The following is a 15,728-nucleotide window of genomic DNA, read 5'->3' as shown; positions in this document are numbered from 1 at the left end:
TCGACATTTATCTGTGTCCTTAGGCAAGTCACCTAACCCCTCTGCGTTGATCTTCTCATCGATAAAACACGGGGATAAGAAATAGCAAAACAACTGATTGGGTTATTGGAAGGATTTAATGAGTTAATCCATGTGCTGGCACGTGGTTGGTGTTATGCAGATGTTAGCTATGATTTGTGGACCTAATCAGTGCACCAGCTTCCTATGGCCTCAGAAGACTTCCCCAGTGCTCCTTTCCTCCACCCTCCTCTTCTCCAGGACAGCACACTGTGGTCTCTCCTGAGAATGAGAATCCTGACCATGAGCCCTAATAGCACAGGAAGGAGAGAAGGGCCGACGAGGAAGGACAAAAGGAGAAAAGGAGGAAAATCAACAATGAAAGTCAGTCAGATTCTCGAGGGCCCTGGAAGGAGGGATTTTGGATTAGGAGAAGTGATCCCTTTCTTATATTATCTACTTCCAACCCATCACCAACTCTTGTTGAATTGACCTGTCTGCTATAATGTAGTCAACTTCCATTGTCCTGTCCAATCCCCCATCATCAGGTCCTTGGACCAGAGTGGTCTAACACGAAAGAAGGCAGCAAAGCATCACAGTTGGGAGTGCAGTCTTAAAGCTATAAAGCCTGCAGTTGAATTCTAGCTTTCCCACTATTAGCTGTTGCAGGAACTCAGCTGAGCTGGGAGAGTGCTGAGCTGCCAGGTGTAGTAGCTGATTAAAACAACAAGCCCCAGATGAAAAAGTTAAGCCCTTAATCACCTACTGTGATGGTATAATCAAGAGTCTCAAAGTGGAGATGACATCAACTCTCCCTGTTGCATTTCCCCCATGGAAGGGCGCACTGATCCAGGATCAGCTGCATCAGCAGATATGGGGTTGTCTCACTGTTGAGGGAGCTCCAGACTAAAGGCTCCAGCAGTTTTATGGGCCCTCAGGTTGCAGGGAGGCAAAGTTGTAGTGTCAGTTGTAAAAGTATTAGGAAAAAGAGGAGCAGGAGTGTTTTCAAGGCTTCCCACTGCCCCCTCATAAAAAGGTTTCAGCCGGAAGATTTCCACCCACGGCCTCAGATAAAAAGACTTAGGAATGAAGGGTCTGGGTGCCAGGGCTGGGAGTGCAAACATGCAAAGAGCATGACTGGCCAGGGGGCTGAGTCCTTGACTGCATTTTCCTTCAGAGACTGTGGTGCATTGGTTGTGCACCAAGTCTGGTGTGGGGAGGACAGCCTTCCCAGTGAGGAATGCCAAGTGAAGCCTTTGTAATTAAACAGGACTTGTACCTTCTCCTCAGCTGTGTGATCTTGGGCAAGTTTCTTAACCTCTCTGTGCTGCAATGTACAAAGATTTAAAATTAAGAGAATTACATATTGCATTAGTTTCCTATTGCTGCTGTAACAAATTATCACAAACTCAGTGGCTTAAAACCACACACGTTTATCATTCTAACAGTTCTAGATACCAAAACATTATTAGAATAGGGAGAAAAGGCATATGACTCTGTCAATAAATGTAGAAATAAATGCTTTCAACCCCTATTGATGATAAAAAAATTATTATAAAATCTAAAAGGTAAAAATTTCCTTAATTTGATAAATATAGGAAAAATTCTAAGTAAATGTATTAATGGAGAAACTTTCATTCTCATTAAGATCTGCTTTAAGACAAGAATAGTAACTATCACTGTTAATGTCTGACATACTACTGAAGGTTTGGCTATGATGCAGGGAAAAGAATTAAAAGTTATTAAGATGGGAAATAGACAAAATCGAAATTATTTGCAGATATTATGATTATGTACATAAAGAAACAGAACAAAGAACAATTATTAGAATTAATGGATGATAAGAATGAGTTTTCATTTTTATCATCAAGGACCAACCATAAAATTTAATTGGAAATTAGATGCTACCTACAATAGCTGATGAAACTATAAAGTATCTATGAAATAACCTCTCAAAGAGTGCAAAAACCTTTGCAGATAAAACCTTAAAACTAGTTAAAGGACACTTGGCCTGAGAATGGGGAAAAACTTAAATGAGACCCAAAAAGAGAACTGACTCTAAGGTTGGCTCCTTTAGAGTGGGGCTGCTTTTGATTCTGCCAGACATCTGAGTATACCATCAACCCAGAATAATTTTAAACCCTTTTTCTAACCTGACATTTCTTTCGTATCACTCTAGTCATGTGAATTTGGACTAAATACTCAAATGAAGGTCTGTTTTGTTGTTATGAATCCTTAGGAGAGTTTTTTTTTTTTTTTTTTTTTTCCCCTCTGCTAGCACTAGGGATTAAGAAATTAGTCTTACTATCTCTAATGTGGGAGGAAGCGGATCTGGGGATCTCTGGGGTCTCTTATTAGACTCCTCATCATGGTCAGGGATTGGACTTTGACTTCTGTCTCCACCCCCATGACCCTATGGAAATCAAAGAGCGAGGTCCTCAGAATCTGTGAATATCATCAGAGTGAAAATCGACTTCATGGTTCCTCTTGCCTCTCTAGGTCCATGTTTTCTTATAATTTTAGACACCTCAGTGTTCCTTACTTTCTTTCCTGCTTGTTAGCATGTTTAAAAATTTTTCCCCTTTGAATTTTATGCATCAGTTTTGGGTGTTTTCCATGAGAGGATCAGCTAGACTGACTATCGAGTCTGTACTGGGGCCTGAAATGGAAATATTAATTATTGGTTTTAGTCAGAAAAATTAATGAAATTTACCAGAATTCAGGAAGTCTTCCCAAACTCATCATTACTGTCACACAATAATCAGAGCACAAGTTGTAGAATCAGTTTGCCTAGGCTGGAATCTTAGTTCTAACATTTATTAGCAGTGTGACCACAGGTAATTTAATCAACCTTCTGTTCCTTAGCATACATAAAGCACTTAGAATAGTGGAAAATATATTAAATGCTCAACATATATTAGCTATTGTTATTACTATTTCAGTCATTCTGTCATATACCTTCATCTAATCTATTGTTTCATTGCCCTTTGATTGAACTGTGTGCCAATATTTTTTCTTTATTTTTTATTGAAGTATAGTTGATTTGCAATGTTGTGTTAATTTCTTTTTTAATTAATTAATTTTATTTTATTTTTTATTACTCAATGAATTTATTACATTTATAGTTGTACAATGATCATCACAATCCAATTTTATAGAATTTCCATCCCACAACCCCAGCGCATCCCCCACCCCCTAAACTGTTTCCTTTGGAGACCATAAGTTTTTCAAAGTCTGTGAGTCAGTATCTGTACTGCAAAGAAGTTCTTTCTGTCCTTTTTTCAGATTCCACATGTCAGTGATAGCATTTGATGTTGGTGTCTCATTGTATGGCTGAATGTTGTGTTAATTTCTTCTGCACAGCAAAGTGTGTGTGTGTGTGTGTGTTCTTTTTTTAAAATATTCTTTTCTACTATGGTTTATCATAGGATATTGAATAGAGTTCCTTGTGCTATACAGTAGGGCTTTGTTGTTTATCCATTCTATATATGATAGCTTATATCTGCTAAGTCTAACCTTTCTTTCCATCTCTCCCCAAATCCCTGCCCCCTTGGCAACCACAAGTCTGTCGATGTTTTTCTTAACGCTATTCTCCAACTGTTATCAAGTGGAGGTCATTCTCAAAGAATGACCCATCACTTAGGGAGAATTTTCAGCCCTGCTTTCTAATAGACCCCACTCACTTATTGCTGCCTCTGTGTCTGCTCTCTGTTTCCTTATTAAAGTGTGGAAGGGTTCTCTGTAGGGAGCACAGAGACCCTGAGAGGGCTGCCCTACTCAGACTAGGACTCTGAACACTGTTATTCCTCCCTAGCCCAGCTACCCTGGACTAACACTGGAGCCAAAGCTCCTGTAACAAGATCTCCGGCACTGGGAAGACCTAAAAACTTGAAACCATCAGACCTAGATTTGAGTCTCAGTCTTGTGACTTAGTAATGATGTAAATGATGTTACCATTTTTACTGACCTGCCAGAGCTGTTGCGAAAATTAAACAATATGAAGAGATTAGGAACACTTGTTCAAGGATAGGAGGTCATTAAAAACAATATCAACAACACAAACTTCTATTTATATTTTGAGAAATGGAGCACACTATTGACAGGTCCTTGTGAGGACAGTGGGTTTTACAACATGAAGCCTAGTTGATATAATATCATCAAACATGAATTGACATCACCACACGAGTATACTCCTCCCAAAGACTGAACATAGCAATCATTAACCTGTGCACAAGAGGCTAGAGTTTGTGTGTCAGCACAGAGTTCAGCCATATGTACTTATTCCTCCAAGTACTTGTGACACACTATGTCAAGAGTTCAGCGGCTGAGTTTCACATAGGGCAGTGTGATTCATCGGGATTATTAGGATCCTCTAGGAATAACTTCCCTGAGTTGATTGCCTTTGACAGATCAGTTTGCTTAGATTAAAAAGCAATTGCTGCTGTCTAGTCAGATTTAAACACTTTGGCTAGAAGAAGCTGAACACCAACTCTGTCCGGTCTATAGCAACACCTTGATGTGAAAATTACATCGACCATAGTGAAGACAAAACTGAGTTAGCAATACTCTCAGGATATGGTTTTGTGATAGCTTGAAGGAGTGTAGATGCCAAACAAAAGTGACCTTAGTCACACAGAGGGAGGGAAGAGTACATTGCTTTCAGTAGCATCTTTATTTGTGCCCGAGATACTGCTAAGGTGGTAACGGGCGTGTGAGGTACCACTCTGCTCCACAGTCATGTAACACTGACCACTGTTAGAACTGGGGTAGCAAGGACTCATCATCTGGGCGAACAATGGAAAGTATTTGGGGATATAGGCAGGTGTCTCATACTTTCCCCTTTGCAAATGGACTCAGGGATTTAATAGAAGAAACAATCCTATCAAAGAGAGTGGAATAGCAGTATGGTCAGGTGGAAATCATCCTTTTAAAAAAAGAATGGAATATCTGATTTAAGTGAAATTTAAGCCTAATGCCTGAAACTGCATTCCCAGCCTACATGAGCTATAGATAAAAAAGAGGCTGAGATGACACTAAGCTGACATCCAACCTATCTCTGGTGGATCAGCAAATAAATAGAGCATTGAAATGAGTATGAGTGAGAGGAAAGTCTCATACATACCATCCCTTTCATCACAGCTTCCTTTTATGTTAAGGCTCCTTGATTTCTTTGAATATGCAGGCTGACTGGGATGTTTAAAAGGAGGAGATGAGAAGCCTGCCTTGATGGGCTTCTCTCCACTTTTTTAGGAGTCCAAGTCCTCTGACAGTGTACTCCTTACATGGATCGAGGCTACGGAAAGCCTTGGTTAGACAGTTCTAAGAACTTGTAGTGAATTTTTGTCAACAAAGAGTATCTTTACCATGTCTGTCTATTAGTATGTTTGTTGAGTTGTGCAACCATCAGGATGACCTGAGTTTAGACCATTTTCACCACCCAAAAGAAACCCAGGTATCCGTTCCAGTCTGTCGAGCTGGACGCTGTGTACCAGGATTCAGTGCCAGGGGAGGACTCCAACCACGGGAGGAGAGTAAAGATCATCACAGTGCAGAGTTCCCACTGTGGCTCAGCAGTAACGAACCCGACTAGTATCCATGAGGGCCTCGCTCAGCGGGTTAAGGATCCAGGGTTGCCATGAGCTGTGGTGTAGGTCAGAGATGCTGCTCAGATCCCGTGTTGCTATGGCTGTGGTGTAGGCCAGCAGCTGCAGCTCCAGTTTGACTCCTAGCCTGGGAACTTCTATGTGCCTGAGGTACAGCCCTGTACATAAAAAAAAAAAAAGGCAGCACAATGCAAGCCACCAGGAATGGAAGTACCAACGTGCTGCCCACTGCATTTCTGAGTCACCCAGGAAAACACACCACAGTCACGTGCTGCATGGAGCAATACCCTTATTCATATTTAGAAGAAGTGGAGCAAGATGAGCTCTAAGAGGATATGCTGGTCACTTCTGGCCAGCACTCCCCCTGCTGCATTTCACACAGAGCCATCAGCCTGCCCACACCCATCCTGTGCCAGCAGAAGGACCTCGACCCCTCCCCTATGGGGTCTGAAACAGAAAGCTGGGGGTGCACCTGAGGGCCATTGAGCACAACAAAGGAGCACTTGAGTCGGAAACAGGAAAAGATATTTCCGCACAGGCTGGGTGGTGGGTTCTTTTTCTCTTGGTAAGAAAGTGTTCCAGGCCCAAGGCCATTCCTTTGTATCTAGGGGAGGTTGAAAGATGGTGCGCATGAGATTGTCCTTCCCAGTTAAACAAACTTTTTTTGTTGTTTGTTTGGATAAATAAAGTTTTTTGATTAGAAAATTCTACAGTAAGCATGGGGATGGCAGCCTGAGCCTCCTGGCCCATGTGGCCGGCCACTGGCCACCCTGAGTCCAGCAGGAATGATGCCAAAGGACAGGAGTCCTGTGCTAGGCTTCAGAGGGGCCATGACTTCCTTCTGACAGCAACACCAGGGCTCAGTGGGCTGGGAGGATGTGTCACAGCTGGTGGCCTTGGGCTAAGGCATCTGTTTTGGCAGCCTGAGGAACACCACCTGCCTGGCCGTCTCCTTCATTCACAGAGTACATTGAGTCTGGCTCCTTCTCCTTCTCTCAGGTCCACATGATCACGGTCTCTGGGGAGTGGTACAGGAAGGTGAACTTGGCGTACAACTTCTCCAGCTCCAGCTCCTGTCTCCCACACCAGGAAGATGTTCTGGCAGAATCTGAGGGGGCAGTCCACACATGGAAGCTCCTTGAACACTCTGGAATGTGAAGTCTTGCTGCAGAAGCCATGCACAAACTTGCCAATGACTAACACAATGGATGAGCTGAGCCCCATGAAGCCAAGGCTGGGGGTTGACTTTGTCACTGAAGATGACCATGGGCAGCAGACTGCAGTCAGCTGGTCAGTTTAGCAGCTCAGTGACCCACGTGCTCCTGCCAAAGCTGGATGTGTGTGCCAGGGTCATCAGCCTTCTCCTTAGGCTGCAGGCTGCTTCTTGAGGTTGGCTTTAGGCCCATTGGGTACATGGATACACTTGGGCAAGAGGTTAGGGATGACCACTAACTGCTCTGAGGTGCCCTCAAGCAGGCTGGAGCTGCCATCCCACGGTGCTGTTGGGGGACAGGGCCAGGTTGTGCTTCTTGTTGGTGTACTCCACTGTGTTGCCCTTGGCCAAGTCCCCCTGGAAGTTCTAGGTGAAGTGCAGGGTGATGTCAAGGGTGACTCTGGATTTCCCACTATGGCCCAGTGGGTCAAGAATCTGACTGTAGTTGCTTGGGTGGTGATGGAGGCAAATCTTCCATCTCTGGCCCGGTGCAGTGGGTTAAAGGACATGTCATTATCTGGTGTTGTCACAGCTGCAGCTGAGTATTCAATCCCTGGCTTGGGAACGTCCATATGCTGTGGGTTTGGCCATTAAAAAAAAAAAAAAAAGCTGTCTTTGTACAGCTCCAGCTACACCTGGGTGTGGCTTGGCAGGCTGGTGAGCCCTGGCACTCCGCAGGTGTCCTCGATCATCAGATGTCTCTTGGGCTGTACCGGCTGATGAATTGCATGGCCAACAGATGGGATCAAACTGCCTCCTCTCCCTCCCCGCCCTTACATGGCTGTAGATCCTCTGGGTTTGGGGCTTTCTCCCTTCTAAAACACAGACTCATGCTCTTTTTTGTCCCAGGGCTGGGATTCCACTGGGGCCTTGTCCCTGGGCTGTTCCCTCGCTTTCCTCCTAGATGTCTTCCTTGGTGGGGGTCCTGGGCCACTTCTGGCTTCTCCTGGAGCCTGTGTGGCCTCTTCGGTCTGGGTGCCCAGACAGTTCTTTCTCAGCCCCCTTCTCCTTCCCACTGCTCCTGTCGTGCTCCTTGGAGAGCAGGTCCTGCTCCAGTGGCCATGGCACAGCTGCTGGGAACTGTGGAAGAAGACGGCCATGAGCTGCACCAGGTCTTATGATTTGTAGCTGTCAATGCCCAGGATGCAAGGTGAGAAGTAGGGCTTATTCTCTACACCTGTCATCCACAAGCGCTGGCTGGCCCGTGAGATGGACAGCCTGACCCGCAGGAAGGCGAGCGTGGGCAGAGCCAGGGAGGCGGCAAGACGGTGACCATGCAGTTGATGATGATGACCAAGGAGCATAGCAGTTCTGAGAGGGGGGCCACACAGTGGTCCATGGCCTGCTGCAGCCGCAGTGCCAGCCCTGTCAGCCTGCATGCCTTGAGCTGCTCAGTGTCTTCCCACTTCGGATGCTCCTTGAAGAGCTCCGGATGCACAGGCGCACTTTGAGGAGCTGCTCACCGGCCCAGTGCGTCCAGGTGCTAAGCTGCACAGGAAGCGCAATGCTGGGGAACCCTCTCCTCTCTGTTGCTGCTGCTGCTGCTGCTGCAGGAACTGTAGCCCAGGCTCAGGGGGCTGCTCAGTGGCTCCTCAGCCCCCAGGCCTCTGGGCTCTGAGCTTGGCGCATTTTGTGCCTCCGAGGGGACTGTCAGCAAGGCCTGGGCTTTGCTCACCTACAGCTGGCCGCATGTACCTCCCGCCTCAGGAGCCCCTGCAAGGAAGTGCACTGCAGCCGGGCGGCTGTGGCCCAAGAAGGCAGGCAGCCACTGGTGCCGGCCTCAGCACCTGCAGGAGCTGCCGCAGGCCCAGCACTCGCTGCTGCCCGCCGCCTGGTCCTCCTGGCCACTGCCAGCTCCACTTCCTGGCTCAGGCTGGGTCCCATGAAGCTCCTAATGCACCGTCTCAGCACCTTCTGGGCCGTGGCCATCCACGCCTGGAAGTCTTCTGGAAGGTGCTCTGTGCCTGCGAACTGAAGTTCTTGATCTGGACTTTCTCCTCCACTATCTGACTCAAAAAGGAAGCAGTCCCAGGAGTGGAGAACTGTGACGTGATCCAGCAGGGGCCATGGCAGGGAGGAGCCCCCTGAACTGTCAGGCCCTGGCTTCCGACTGGGGTCCAGGAGGGGGCCATGGCCAGCCTGGCCCTGCCTGGGCTTCTCCTGCTTAGCTCAGATGTGTTCCATCATGGGGCAGTCCCGGAACTGGAAGGTGTAGACAGCCTTGAGAACCAGCCTGCTGTACGCCACCTCCAGCTACCAGAACACCTTGAGCAGCTTCCATCACAGGTAGCAGACCTGGAAGAGGGTGAGGCAGAGTAGAAAGAGGAATGTGTAGACAATCTCCTGGATGCAGAAGCCTCTGATGAAGTTGACCGCATAAACAATGCCGGCACACAGGTGGATCCAGAACTTGACGAACTTGACACAAAGGTCTGTACCATCTCCCTCAGGCTCTGTAGCAGCATCTACATCTCTGTGGGCTCTGTGTCTGCCATGGTGATGTCCATGATGCCATGGAGGCCTTCGCCTTCTTCAGCAGCTTCCCTTCGACAGATTGGCACTGCAGGGGCTCGAAGGTCAGACTGCAAAGCAGCACAGCATCCAGGTCCAGGCATGGGTAGTGGGTGTGCTCCAGCCCTACCCTAGCTCACTCAGGCTGACTGGGCCCAGGGTGGCAGCTTGGGTTGTAGGCCATGGCCCACACATAGCACAGGCTGCACAGTTCATAAAGCAGGATGAAGGGGAAGCAAAACATGGCCCAGAGGAGCAGCACAAAGGTTAGCCATCTGTGTGGGGCTGCTCCACACCATCATGGTGATAAGGACACACATACACTTTAATGAGGAGGCTCAGGCCATGCAGTGGAGGTGTCTCTCTAGGTCTAGCCAGCCTGGGGCTGCTGGATAGCATGTGACCAGACAAGGCCAGTTGTCATCCTTGGTATCAGGCCCTGTGGGCATGGGCATCATGTTCTGGGCAGCTTCTTCTTCCTTGACAGCATTAGCCCCAGCCTGGTCCTGGGGCCACTGATCCACCTCCATCAGCTCCATCTCCATGTCCAATCCTCCTCCTTAGCCATGGCTATGTCCTTCCTCTGGTCCAAGGGTATATATAGAGCTTTGGGAGTGAGGTTCAGAATCTCAACTATAAGAAATGCCAGGCCCTGGAAGAGGTCTTTAAGAGGCTGCAGTTCAAGGTCATGGGTCTGGAGCAGACGAACTTGGACAAAGATGCTATCTCAGCCTCCTCTGACATTCAGTACTAGGGCTGGGCCACCCTCACCCTGCAACATCTCCTTCAACAAACACATCGGCATTGGGACCAGCAGGCCACCCAGGACTGGGGTTGTACACCTGTCAGAAGGTAAGACAGTTGTCCTAAGGCAAGCTCTGGGAAGAGAGAAACCTCCCATGGGGCAGAGGAGATAAAGCTCACTTGATCTTGATTTTCAGTAGAAACACGGACCATGAAATTGGGGCCAAACATTCATAGTGATGCTGCTTTTCAACCCCTCGGTGTTGGCTCTCTTGTCATTGTGAAGCACAGTTTACCAAGTTTTGATTGTTCACCTACTAATAGGGAAGGAGAGCTGGGATTACATTGTCTCCAGACAGGTTAGTTTTACCCTACTGATGTTGTGTTGTTGTCATGGAAATCCTACTTAGTATAGGAGGAAATACCCAGTCATTTAAAATAATCACAATTCTGGAATTCACTTTAACTTCAAAGAAGAAGTGTGCTGAGCTTCACACTTATTAATTCTGTTTTGCTAATGCTATTTGAATGAAAATTTTAACAACAAAAAACTCTCTATTTAGACACTCAGAATTTTGTTTCTGGAAAGATTTTGGAGAATATCTGACTGAGGGATTACTTAGAAGCTACTCAGTGTCTATCAGTTATTGGTAGACTGGACTGAGGGCTTAGAGATGATGGATCTTTTTTTAAAATTTAATTTTATTGGAGTATGGTTGACTTACAATGTTCTATTAGTTTCAGGTGTATGACAAAGTGAACCGGTCATACTTATATCCATTCTCTTTTGCAAATATTATTACAAACTATTGAGTAGATTTTCCTGTGCTATAATAGAGTAGGTTCTCATTAATCATCTATTTTATACAGTAGTGTGTATATGTTATTCCCACCCCCTCAATTCTTCCCTCTCAGAAATGGTTTCATCTATGCTAACCATAAGATTCATTATAAAATCTGAGTTTCTGATTTTTAAAATAATTTCTTTTGATCATTTTTATTATATTCCACATGTAATTGATGTATATTTGTCTTTATCTGACTTAATTCACTCAGTATGATAATCTCTAGTTCCATCCATGTTTCTGCAAATGGCATTATTTCATTCTTTTTTATGGCTGAATAATATTCCATTGTATATATGTACTACATCTTTATCCATTCCTCTCTCTCTCTCTTTTTTTTTTTTTTTTTTTTTTTGGCCATTTCTTGGGCCACTCCTGCGGCATATGGAGGTTCCCAGGCTAGGGGTCGAATCGGAGCTGTAGCCACCAGCCTACGCCAGAGCCACAGCAACATGGGATCTGAGCCGCGTCTGCAACCTACACCACAGCTCATGGCAACGCCAGATCCTTTAACCCACTGAGCAAGGGCAGGGACCGAACCCGCAACCTCATAGTTCCTAGTCAGATTCGTTAACTACTGCGCCACGACGGGAACTCCTATCCATTTCTCTCTTGATGAACACTTAGGTTGCTCCCATGTCATGGCTATTGTAAATTGTGCTGCAGTGAACATAAGGGTGCATGTCTCTTTCTGAATTGTGGTTTTCTCTGGATATATGCCCAGAAGTGGGAGTGCTCCTTCATATGATAATTCTGTATTTAGTTTTTTAAGGAAACATTGTCCTCTATAGTGATCGCACCAATATACACTTCTACCAACAGAGTAGGAGGGCCCCCTTTGCTCCACATCCTCTCTAGCATTCATTGTTTGTAGACTTTTTTATGATGGTCTGAGGTGATACGTCATTGTAATTTTGACTTGCATTTCTTTAATAATTAGTGATGTTGAGCATCTTTTCATGTGTTTTCAATTAAAAACAAAACAAAGCAATGGAGTTCCCTCTGTGGCACGAATGTTAATGATCCAACATTGCTGCCGCTGTGATGTAGGTCACAGCTCTGGCTTAGATTCAGGCTAGATCCACAGCTGGAGAAATTCCATATGCCACAGGTGTGGTCAAAAAAGAAAAGAAAAGAAAAGAAAACAAAACAAAACAGAAATCTGCAAATATATGGGAAATCAACTTTTTCAATGGCAGCAATGAATTAAAACTCTTAAAACGGTTAAAGTCAAGGGCCCATGTCTTTTAGTTTATTTGTATCCTGCTCTGTTCTCAGCATGCTGCAGATTGGTGATAATGTAGCTAAAGAATATAATGGAAGGAGTTCTAGAAGATTATAGGTCTTACTAGATCTTAAAACTGATACAGGCAAGAAAGAAAGTTATTAGCTTTAGCCTTTTAATATAAATGTTGGCTATTTGGAACCAGATAGGTATTAAGAAGCTAAGTCAGTGAACTTTTTTCCCCCTTTAAGCTTTCACACTTGATTAGCCAGTCATTTATAAAGTTGGATCTTTAAAGCCACTTTATGTTAGCCCTGGGACCTGTCCCTTTTATTCAGCTAGAACTTGACAAAATGCTTTAAAATCAAGCATCTGTTCTCCTCTTCAGCTCAAGTTTTAAGAATTAGTGTCTTCGGGAAGTGAGGCTCCTGTAAAGAAGCAGCCTGGGCACTTTGACATTTGAGGTGAATGGCCTGGGACACAGGCCCATGGAAAATCTGGCACCATTATTCAAAGCAAAACTCTCAATATATTTAAAGCTATACTTGGAAATAACTAAAGATGCATTTAAAAATTGAGAAGGAGTGCTAATTTTTTTTGGAGGTAGACTATCCCTTGTGATTTTTTTCTCCTTGGTTGATCTTGGAATATGATTTCTCTGTTCAGAAAAAGAGCTGTGTTGAACATTTTGCTCTCAGAGTGTTTTGAGCTCTTTACAGATGACTGCCATAGTTCCTAGTTTCCTGATTCCTTTCTTACTTGAGATTTCCTTCCTGGGGAAACTTTATCTCATAGCAGAAGAATGAAGCCTCTGGCCACATCCTGACCTTCTGGTGTGTGGTCAGTCTTTTACAAATCTCAGGAAAAGCGAGGTGAAGGAGGTTCCTAACCCTTCTCCTTTCTACCTATAAACATTTAGAACTAGAAGCCTTTGAACCTACACAACTGGGTGTCTAAAATGTTTTTGCCAAATAAGGCAATTATTTTAAAATGGGACCATTTAATAATGACAGTGAAGATCTTGAACAGTCAGCCCAGGAGAATGCCTGTTGCTGGAAAATTTTTCGTAAATGTGGTGTAAGACTCTCTAACTGAAAGACTGAAGTGCTTTTCCTCCTTTGTGTGTGACGTCTGCTTTGTACTCCATTTAGGCAATATAGATCTTTTTCCCCCTTAACGAATAAAGCCATTGAAGTATATGAGATGCTTCTGAAAATTAGCCATTAGCAAGTACATTTCATGTGTGAAGCAATGTTTTGGCAGATGGACTTAGCTTAAAATTGAGAATGTCCTAAACTGGCTTTCGGGATCATAAATTAATTTTGCGTGGAACCCCACCAAACCTTTTGGCATTAAATGGAGCATGCTATTAATGTTTGAAGTGTACATCATACTTGATGAGATGGCTGGTCTTCCTGATTAAAAAGTGAGTCCAGAGGCTAGACATCTGGAGTTGTTGTTTATGTAAAATACATTGTCAAATTGGAGCATATAGAAAAGCCATGGTTGTTATTCTCTTTTGCTGTCATTCCTCTCAGGAACACATTAGTGTCTGCTTGCTAGTCAAAATTATATTAAACAATAATAAGAATGAAAAATAAGCTTCACAGGGTTTCAAACTTCCTATTAGCTGTTGGTTGCTCTTAGGGAATGTGACTTAATGATCCCTACTTTGTGATGCCGTAGTTTCTTTCTTTTTCACACATATAGGTATGATCTGCTCAAAGGACAAAGAAGGAGGATGAATGTTTTTCAAATTTTGACTTCTCTTTTACCATCTGCTTTTATTAATAAAAAAGAACATGCTGCATTTCTTCTTCTGAAAGTAATTTATTCCATTTTGGTTTGCTTTCCAGTTCTGGCTAATATTTATTTCTTATTTTGAAGGTATTTTTCATAGTTTTCATCAGATTCTTAGTTTTACTTTTGTCAACTTTAAGACCTGTGGCTTCAAGTTCTTATTATTTCTTTATCCATTATAAATAACCTTTATGGGTTTAATCTAATGGAGCTTCAAAATACTTAAACTGATCAAGATAGTATGTGTAGCAGTGGTTTAAGTCTACCATGATAATTCTGTTTGAAATGTTTGAATGCGAAATAAAAGAGGGTATTTGTGATTTGATTCACCTATCTTATCTATTCAGGCAATGTCTACAGGTTAGAGGGGGGAAAAGGTGCTGCTACCCATTCATCTCTATTCTGTCTGGAAAGCCTTTTCCCCATTCCTTTGTGTATTTGTTAAATCCCACTTATCCTTCAGGTGTCTCAGTATAGGCAGCATTAACTATGTGTTCCACAAGCTTCTTACATTGATGCCCAATGAAAAGCTTCTTTCATGCCATGTTTCTTTAAATATGAGAAGTTTTAAATGGACCACCTTGGCACCATCCTTTCAATAACAGATTGAGGAGGCTTTCCCACATTGCTGCTGTCAAGGAGAACCTAGATGTGTCAAAGAAGGCAGTACAGAGCAATTGATATTAATGGAAACAATTTAAACTTTATTAAGATCACTGTAATATTCACCAACAAAAAAGGAGACTGTAATTTTAAAGACCTCTTCCAGTGACTGAGCTGCCATTTGGCTGAATTGTCCTGGCCTCCTGTGAGTGAGTTCCTGCCCATAAAATGAAATCTCTTTGCTGCCTGTGGTTATAAGTTTTTGTTCTTTGATCATAAATATAGTACTAAGACGTTCCTTTACTGTAAATTTGTCTTCACTGAAGTGTTCATAAACAGTATCTGCTTCCATTACTAGTGGTAGAACCCAGTTCTAGAATCTTGTAGAGTAAGCATACGCACTAAGAATCAATATGTGTTTTATTAGCACCGAGAGACTCACTGGATTGATTTTTTTTTTCTTTTTACCTTTATGGGCAATTGCTATAAAAAGGTAAATTAAAAAGTTAACCATCTGCTACCTCACTTTTCATTTAAAATCTTTTATTTGATTACTCTTTCCAGGTAATCAATGCTTTCTATTTTGCTATTATGCTGGTTAGTGAATGAAGGTGGTTTTAATTTATAGCTTTTATTTATCTAACAGCATTGTCAGAGTCACAATCTTTATGCATCCTATTAGTAGTCTGGAAAATATTTCTTACTGCATCGAAACAGAACAAAATTCAATTTAGAAATATAATTTCCTGCCATGGAGACACTTGATAACGGGGGGAGATTAATGGAGCCCAGTGACAGAAACTTGATTTAAAGCAGGAGATTAATACTGCTTTATCAGCCTACACTGCAAGTGAATTGGCTCTGAAAGAAAAAAATCTGTTTGAAGTTGCTGAGTTGTCGGCTTCGTTGGTTGGGAAAAGGTCTCTGGACATTTATTTTGCTATTGCTGTGTATTTGCTGCATGCTTGTCTATTTGACAACATAGGAACAAACCTGCACACAACACCAGACTTGCTTATTTTACAGTAGTAACATGTTTCTTATTATTCCTTTTGATCCCACAGGAAGCTTGAATGCTGTGGAGGTCAGCTTCTGACTTAAGGGGTTTATACTCAGTAAATCATGTCAAAATTAACGAATAGAATTGCGCTGACACTCCAGTTTGGTTGGATTTAAGTAAAATGTTT

At 43.6% G+C, this 15,728-nt stretch overlaps 1 pseudogene; it reads right to left on the bottom strand.

Annotated features, from left to right (window-relative positions):
• On the bottom strand, window positions 6,482-8,742 carry LOC102163315 (annotated as a pseudogene).

This window comes from Sus scrofa, chromosome 1, assembly GCF_000003025.6.
Source record: "Sus scrofa isolate TJ Tabasco breed Duroc chromosome 1, Sscrofa11.1, whole genome shotgun sequence".
Classification (NCBI taxonomy): domain Eukaryota; kingdom Metazoa; phylum Chordata; class Mammalia; order Artiodactyla; family Suidae; genus Sus; species Sus scrofa.
The sequence above is the reverse complement of the archived record's forward strand: the minus strand, read 5'-3'. Positions and strand labels throughout refer to the sequence as shown.